The following is an 8252-nucleotide window of genomic DNA, read 5'->3' as shown; positions in this document are numbered from 1 at the left end:
GACGTTCCCAGCAGACCCTCACAGAACGTTTGGGTCTGCTAGGTCGGACCGGCATCTTCCCCCACCATCGGAGCCAACCCACCACCAGGTGGTGATCAGTTGACAGCTCCGCCCCTCTCTTCGCCCGAGTGTCCAAAACATGCGGCCGCAAATCCGATGACACGACTACAAAGTCGATCATCGAACTGCGGCCTAGGGTGTCCTGGTGCCAAGTGCACACATGGACACCCTTATGTTTGAACATGGTGTTCATTATAGAAAATCCGTGTCGAGCACAGAAGTCCAATAATAGAACACCGCTCGGGTTCAGATCGGGGGGGCCGTTCCTCCCAATCACGCCCTTCCAGGTCTCACTGTCATTGCCCACGTGAGCATTGAAGTCACCCAGTAGAACGATGGAGTCCCCAGAAGGAGCGCTCTCCAGCACCTCCTCCAGGGACTCCAAAAAGGGTGGGTACTCTGAACTGCCGTTTGGTGCATAGACACAAACAACAGTGAGGACCCGTCCCCCCACCCGAAGGCGGAGGGAGGCTACCCTCTCGTTCACCGGGGTGAACCCCAATGTGCAGGCGCCCAGCCGGGGGGCAATAAGTATACCCACACCTGCTCGACGCCTCTCACCGTGGGCAACTCCAGAGTGGAAGAGAGTCCAGCCCCTCTCGAGAGGGCTTGAACCGGAACCCAAACTGTGCGTGGAGGCAAGTCCGACTATATCTAGTCGGAACTTTTCTGCCTCGCACACCAGCTCGGGCTCCTTTCCAGCCAGAGAGGTGACATTCCATGTCCCAAGAGCCAGCTTCTGCAGCCGGGGATCAGACCGCCAAGGTCCCTGCCTTTGGCCGCCGCCCAGCTCACACTGCACCCGACCCCTTTGGCCCCTCCCACAGGTGGTGAGCCCATGGGAAGGGGGACCCACATTTCCTTTTCGGGCTTTGCCCTGCCGGGCCCCATGGGCGGAGGCCCGGCCACCAGACGCTCGCCTTCGAGCCCCGCCTCCAGGCCTGGCTCCAGAGGGGGGCCCCGGTGACCCGCGTCCGGGCGAGGGAAATCTGTTTCCATGTATATTCTTCATCATAAGGGGCTTTTTGAGCCGTGCTTTGTCTGGCCCCTCACCTAGGACCCGTTTGCCATGGGTGACCCTACCAGGAGCATGAAGCCCCAGACAACATGGCTCCTAGGATCATAGGGGCACGCAAACCCCTCCACCACGATAAGGTGACGACTCATGGAGGGGAAAAATGCGATTTAAGCAATAAAATTAAAAATGCTTATAAAACATAAACCAAACGTTGGAGGTGGTCATTTCTTCATGCGCAGTGATAAACTCGGCACTCTAAAGCACCCGAGAGCGTTTTTTTCGATGGCAACCTAACCAGAGTGACGGGAGCGGCACAATTCAGAAAAAGCGCTCAGCTCGCCGAGAAAATGCGATTTAAGCCATAAAATTAAAAATGCTTATAAAACATAAACCAAACGTTGGAGGTGGTCATTTCTTCATGCCCAGTGATAAACTCGGCACTCTAAAGCACCCGAGAGCGTTTTTTTCGATGCCAACCTAACCAGAGTGAAGGGAGCGGCACAATTCAGAAAAAGTGCTCAGCTCGCCGAGAAAATGCGATTTAAGCAATAAAATTAAAAATGCTTATAAAACATAAACCAAACATTGGAGGTGGTCATTTCTTCATGCGCAGTGATAAACTCGGCACTCTAAAGCACCCGAGAGCGTTTTTTTCGATGCCAACCTAACCAGAGTGACGGGAGCGGCACAATTCAGAAAAAGTGCTCAGCTCGCCGAGAAAATGCGATTTAAGCAATAAAATTAAAAATGCTTATAAAACATAAACCAAACGTTGGAGGTGGTCATTTCTTCATGCGCAGTGATAAACTCGGCACTCTAAAGCACCCGAGAGCGTTTTTTTCGATGCCAACCTAACCAGAGTGACGGGAGCGGCACAATTCAGAAAAAGTGCTCAGCTCGCCGAGAAAATGCGATTTAAGCAATAAAATTAAAAATGCTTATAAAACATAAACCAAACGTTGGAGGTGGTCATTTCTTCATGCGCAGTGATAAACTCGGCACTCTAAAGCACCCGAGAGCGTTTTTTTCGATGCCAACCTAACCAGAGTGACGGGAGCGGCACAATTCAGAAAAAGTGCTCAGCTCGCCGAGAAAATGCGATTTAAGCAATAAAATTAAAAATGCTTATAAAACATAAACCAAACGTTGGAGGTGGTCATTTCTTCATGCGCAGTGATAAACTCGGCACTCTAAAGCACCCGAGAGCGTTTTTTTTGATGCCAACCTAACCAGAGTGACGGGAGCGGCACAATTCAGAAAAAGTGCTCAGCTCGCCGAGAAAATGCGATTTAAGCAATAAAATTAAAAATGCTTATAAAACATAAACCAAACGTTGGAGGTGGTCATTTCTTCATGCGCAGTGATAAACTCGGCACTCTAAAGCACCCGAGAGCGTTTTTTTCGATGCCAACCTAACCAGAGTGACGGGAGCGGCACAATTCAGAAAAAGTGCTCAGCTCGCCGAGAAAATGCGATTTAAGCAATAAAATTAAAAATGCTTATAAAACATAAACCAAACGTTGGAGGTGGTCATTTCTTCATGCGCAGTGATAAACTCGGCACTCTAAAGCACCCGAGAGCGTTTTTTTCGATGCCAACCTAACCAGAGTGACGGGAGCGGCACAATTCAGAAAAAGTGCTCAGCTCGCCGAGAAAATGCGATTTAAGCAATAAAATTAAAAATGCTTATAAAACATAAACCAAACGTTGGAGGTGGTCATTTCTTCATGCGCAGTGATAAACTCGGCACTCTAAAGCACCCGAGAGCGTTTTTTTCGATGCCAACCTAACCAGAGTGACGGGAGCGGCACAATTCAGAAAAAGTGCTCAGCTCGCCGAGAAAATGCGATTTAAGCAATAAAATTAATAATGCTTATAAAACATAAACCAAACGTTGGAGGTGGTCATTTCTTCATGCGCAGTGATGAACTCGGCACTCTAAAGCACCCGAGAGCGTTTTTTTCGATGCCAACCTAACCAGAGTGACGGGAGCGGCACAATTCAGAAAAAGTGCTCAGCTCGCCGAGAAAATGCGATTTAAGCAATAAAATTAAAAATGCTTATAAAACATAAACCAAACGTTGGAGGTGGTCATTTCTTCATGCGCAGTGATAAACTCGGCACTCTAAAGCACCTGAGGTAAATTTTAGATTCTAGGCGTCGCCGTATGTCACCTTAAATGGTGACTTAGCTGCAGTGAGGAGACCATAAGCTATTTTGGCTGGCCAGAGATGCCTCAGTTTCTGCAAGGTATAGCTACTTAGAATATAGAAGGGAGCAGCTGTTGTTATGCAGGGGAAAGCGTCTTCTACATGTCCTTCTTAGGACATTTGGGAGCAACGAGTAGACTGAAATACGAACAGCAGCTGCACCCCAAGTCATGACATCAACGGTTCGGGCAGGTATAAGATAGGCTTGTCTGTCAGAGGGGGGAGCTTTTTGGGGCGAACATCTGTGCCATCGAGAGCTGAACCATCTTTGCTTTTGGGGCCACTCAAACTTTTGGAGAGACATCACTTTGACATCGGTTGAATAAAATCTTTTCCCAATCAGCCGTGTGTCACTGGAGTGCTTGGCCGGGACACCCATTGTCCACCGAGTGTTTTTTGGAGACCAGCGAAACAACAAAGACCATTCACCACATTTTTGGCGTCACGAACAGGATTCGTGTTCCCCCGGGGAATTCGCGCCCACTTCCTGAGCGAGAATCCAGCGGTCGACCAGCGGCTGTCATTAAGGTGAGATGCTTCGCCCGCAGTTGCCGCGATATGCTCGGTTCTTGGACAGGTGGGGGGTCGGCCCCTTGAGGGGGGCAGTTACAACCGAATCTGATGTGGCCATGAGCTGTCTCGGGAGTAAGTTGTCTCTCCCAGTCAAAAAGTCGTCATAATTCGACTTTCGAAGGGGGAGTGGCCCCAAATAGAAGCAGCAAAGGAAAAATAAAATAAAAAATAGAAAATAAATAAAAAATAAGAAATAAAAAGTGAACAGTAACTTAGAACTTAATGGGGAATGTGCACAGCGGAGTGAGTGACATGTCTGGTGAGAATGATGAATGATGAAAAAGAAAAAAGCCCGAAGTAGTGTGGCTCGTGACGGGACAGGTTGTCAGGGACATCACTGTTGACCGTCACAATAAAAGAATGGTAGAAAGTCCCATAAAACGTGGACTTTAGTTTGGCGACAGATCCGATGGAGGATAGAAATTTTAGCTGTGTGAATGAGGCGGAAACACAGATACGATTGAACACTGTTGCGACAGGAAACGACCCGCCCCAGATGCAGTTCCTGGAAAAGCCGAGACACTGCAGTCGCACTCAGTGGCCGTACGGGCCAAGTGCGCACCTGTGGAGAGTTTCGGTGGCCGGGTTAGTCTCCGTCAAAAGTCCGACAAAAAAGGGAGGCTTGCGCTGACCGCGCTTGGCAAATAGAAAAAGTGCGCAGCCTTGGCATCCGTAACTGTGAGCATGAATGTGGAAGTGACCCGGTCAGACCCTTTTTTAAGGGTGCCGAAGTGGTCCGGTCAGACCCAGTTATGGGTGCCGAGATCCGGTCAGATTTTAAGGGTACCGAGGAAAATAAAGCGCGCGTAAGCCACGTCGTTTGGACACTGATCGAATTAGAAGTGTGTGGGGGTTACAAGGCTCCTCGATTTAAACGCTGGTGCAAGAAAATGGCAGAGTAAACTCGGTGGGCTGTCATTTTTGAATACCGAGGTAGCTGGTGCGTTATCGCGGCAACGGTCCGATCCCGATTTGTCGAGGCGCACTGTAATAGCATGCACGTCTGTCAAAGTTTGATAAATTTGAGCCGGCGACAAAACCGCTATTGGACGAAGGTTTTGTGCGGCTGCTGTGTGAAAAAGGAAAACGTGGAAAAGAGGCCTCTGGGGGGTTTAGTAGTGATATAAAAAGTAATTTGTGTGCACACTTAAGTTAAATTCTGCAGAATAAAGGGGAAATATACAGCGCTATTAGGAACGAAACGAAACGAAATAAAAAGTTAAGTAAGACGTGCGTATTTGTCAGTGCATCTGCTCTGATGACAGTTAAAATGACCAAACTGCTCAACAGCAGTTGGAAAGAAGCAAAATGTGGAATGGATTCGAATCCCGTTGTATGTCTTTTGTGTCCGTGTGTAATCTTTGTGAACTCTGTCAGCTTAATGTTGTCTGTTTGAGCTTCCGAATGAATGGACGCTTGATGTGTGTACTTGTTGGGCCCCGTAAGTGTGTGTGTAGGGGTGTGTGCGTGCGTGTTTGTGTGGGTGCGCGCGTGTCCGTAAGTACGTGTGTGTGTGAATGTGCTCATGAGCGCGCATGGGGGTGAGTTTGAGTGTTTGGAAAACCACCAAAAATAACGGATAGTAGAGTGCGCTCTCGTTGCTCTGGGGCGCGTGCACGCCTGCGGTGCCCGCGCGCGGGGGGAGATCTGGCGGTGGGTAGGGCAGGGAGTGGCCAACCTGTATCTGCCCACTGTGGTTAAGGCTGGCCCCTCTCCGCGCGGTGATGCCGAGGCGGGGCGCAGGGCCGAAGTTATGCCCAATTAAGGGGGCCTGCCCTGCCAGCAACGAGAGAAACTATGATAGAATGGTGGAAGACGGAATGCTGAAGGAGCAAAAGAATGCATGACCAACTGGAGAAATAGGAGCATGCGTGTGTTACCCAATACGACACTAATATAGATGTGCATGCAAGTTGAGACAACAAGTTGTGGCTGAAGAGGGTAGCCCCCTCGTAAATAATGGGGGACCCCATTAAGGCCAGCTGGCGCCACCTTTAGCATTCTGAAAGGAATGGCAAGGTAGAACTGAAGAAGAGCCCAACTTGTTAATTTAAGTTGTGAAGGAGGACAAATTTAAAACAAATTAGTGATACTGCTCTGTTTCTTTGGAACTCTCCTCAATACTTCTGATTTTCTGTTTGCATAAAAAACCTGAGACGGCAGATACATCCGTTTTCTCCAGGAGGACAAAGAGACACAGACTGAACTGACCGGTCGTCTGGAGAAGAGCTTCGTGGAGCGCCGCATCCAAAATTCTTAAGGCCAGTGTGATTTATCCACAAACTCTTGCAGTTCACTCTCACCTGCAATCAAAGGATCGCATAGCAGACTGACAACAGACTGATCATCATAAAGATTGTGAATAACTGTTTTTCAGACAAATCATCATCTCAAACATAAGTCGAGTGCTGGTACAGGAATAGTGCGTGCGAGTACACCAAATTAAATATCAAGAAAGCGCATGACAATACGGTCCTAAGGGTCGCATCTGAAGTTGGCAAAATCTTATCTCAATTGTTTAATTGACATTGAATTAAAAAAAAAAAAAAAAAAAAAAAAAAAAGATGGGAGAAAGGAGCTTTGCAAGCCCAATGATGACTACCCCCATAGAGGTGGTGTTGAGAAACAACCCGCTTATCAAGGGGGTCAAAGAAATATCTAAGAGATGGAATAAGAGATGGCCGGATATTGAAAGGCCTTGGCCGGTGGAAGGGACTTTTAACAGGGAAGTAATCGAGACTATACGAATACTTGTATCAGCATACAAGGCAGGAAATAAAAAAGGAAAAATAGGAGAAAAAAGGAAGGAAAAAAGAGAATGGGAATTGGGATTGTTGAAAATATTTGACGAAGAAGGACTCAAATTGAACCGAGAGTTCAAACAGAAAAAAGAGAAAATGACAGCTGAAATGCTGAAAAATGTGGAGGAAGCTAGGAAATTAATGGAAAAAGCAAACACGCCTTTTTCACATGTGTCCCCTGTTAAGAATCCCCCACCGTATGATGCGAGTGAAAACAACGGTAATGTCTATCCACAACTCCCGATAATCAACCAAGAAGGAAGTTACCAGCTGGAGACGGAGGATAAAGACATTGTCGAAACAGGAAGAGCGAAGACAACCATCATCATGCACCCCAGCCCTACCCACAAAAGAAATAAAACACGATTTGCGAAGCAAGGCACCTCTGACTACACCAGAAAGGAGGCGCGGTATGACAGCCAGAGTGACGCTGAAAGAGCAGCTGGGGGTTACGCCCCCATAATTAAAAGCATCTTAAAACGAGCGGAGGAAAAAGGACGCACTCCAGGGAAAAAGATTAGGACAAAAACATATTTTAGCAGTACCGACAGTGGGAGCGACAGTAGTGATGACGAGTGGGGCGGCAAGGTCCCAACGCCCACCTCATGCTCCACCCCCATGGCTATAGAGGATTGGAGACGAACGGCTTTAATAAGCAAGAAAAAGCAATGCCTGGAGGAATTGGACTGGTGTGGGGAGCCCGGGGAGCAAGAGGAGCTGGAAGAAGAATTGCAAAGATTAGAAGTTGCTGAACGCGAGCTGAAGAAAGAAGCATCCAAGCTGCCGGCGAATCCTTTAAGGCATGGGCGAAAATTAAGGGGAGCACATACAATTCTGCCAGTGTTGGTAAGAGGACAACAGCTGGAATACAAGCCATGGCAGAATTCCGACATGTCAGCCATCCTTGAGAAGCTGCCCACCATTCAGGATGGAGCACACCCTTGGATATCCAAGTTGGAGGAGTGCATGGTGGGGACGCAGTTTGCGGTAGGCGACATCAAGAGGCTCCTGGCTAATGTGGTAGGAGTCCATACCATGAAAGACCTTTTGGGAAAAGCAGGGCTACATCAATTTACCACAACATCAGCGAATGACTCCGACCTGTTTGCAGCAGTCCGAGGCCAGATGTGGGGAGCACTGAAGGCAGCTTATCCGACCAATGCAAACCCCGATAACATTGTGATCGAACCCCTGGGACCGATGGAGAATGCACGCTCATACGTGGCAAGAGCGCATCAAACTTGGAGACACATTACTGGAAACGACCCGGACACAACCCAAATGGAAAAATCTATCTTGCGGGATAAGATCCAGAAGGGCCTGCCCCTGCAAGTGAGGAGTAAACTGGCTGAAGTAGTGGGACTGGGAAACATGACGACTAATGTCTACACCGATCACATAGCTCATCAAGTTGATTGGTTCCGCAAGAAGGAGATGGCCCAAAAGGAACAAGACCAAGAAGTGGTGAGGAGGCTGAACCAGGTGCAACTCGCGGACAATAAGAAGGAGAAGAAGCAGACGGTCGTGGTGCAAGCTCCACCGCAACAAATCATATTACAGCCCACGCCCCCGCCTGGGCAACCGCCGCAG

The sequence above is a fragment of the Syngnathus typhle genome, unplaced genomic scaffold (assembly GCF_033458585.1).
Source record: "Syngnathus typhle isolate RoL2023-S1 ecotype Sweden unplaced genomic scaffold, RoL_Styp_1.0 HiC_scaffold_28, whole genome shotgun sequence".
In the NCBI taxonomy this organism is placed as follows: domain Eukaryota; kingdom Metazoa; phylum Chordata; class Actinopteri; order Syngnathiformes; family Syngnathidae; genus Syngnathus; species Syngnathus typhle.
The sequence above is the reverse complement of the archived record's forward strand: the minus strand, read 5'-3'. Positions refer to the sequence as shown.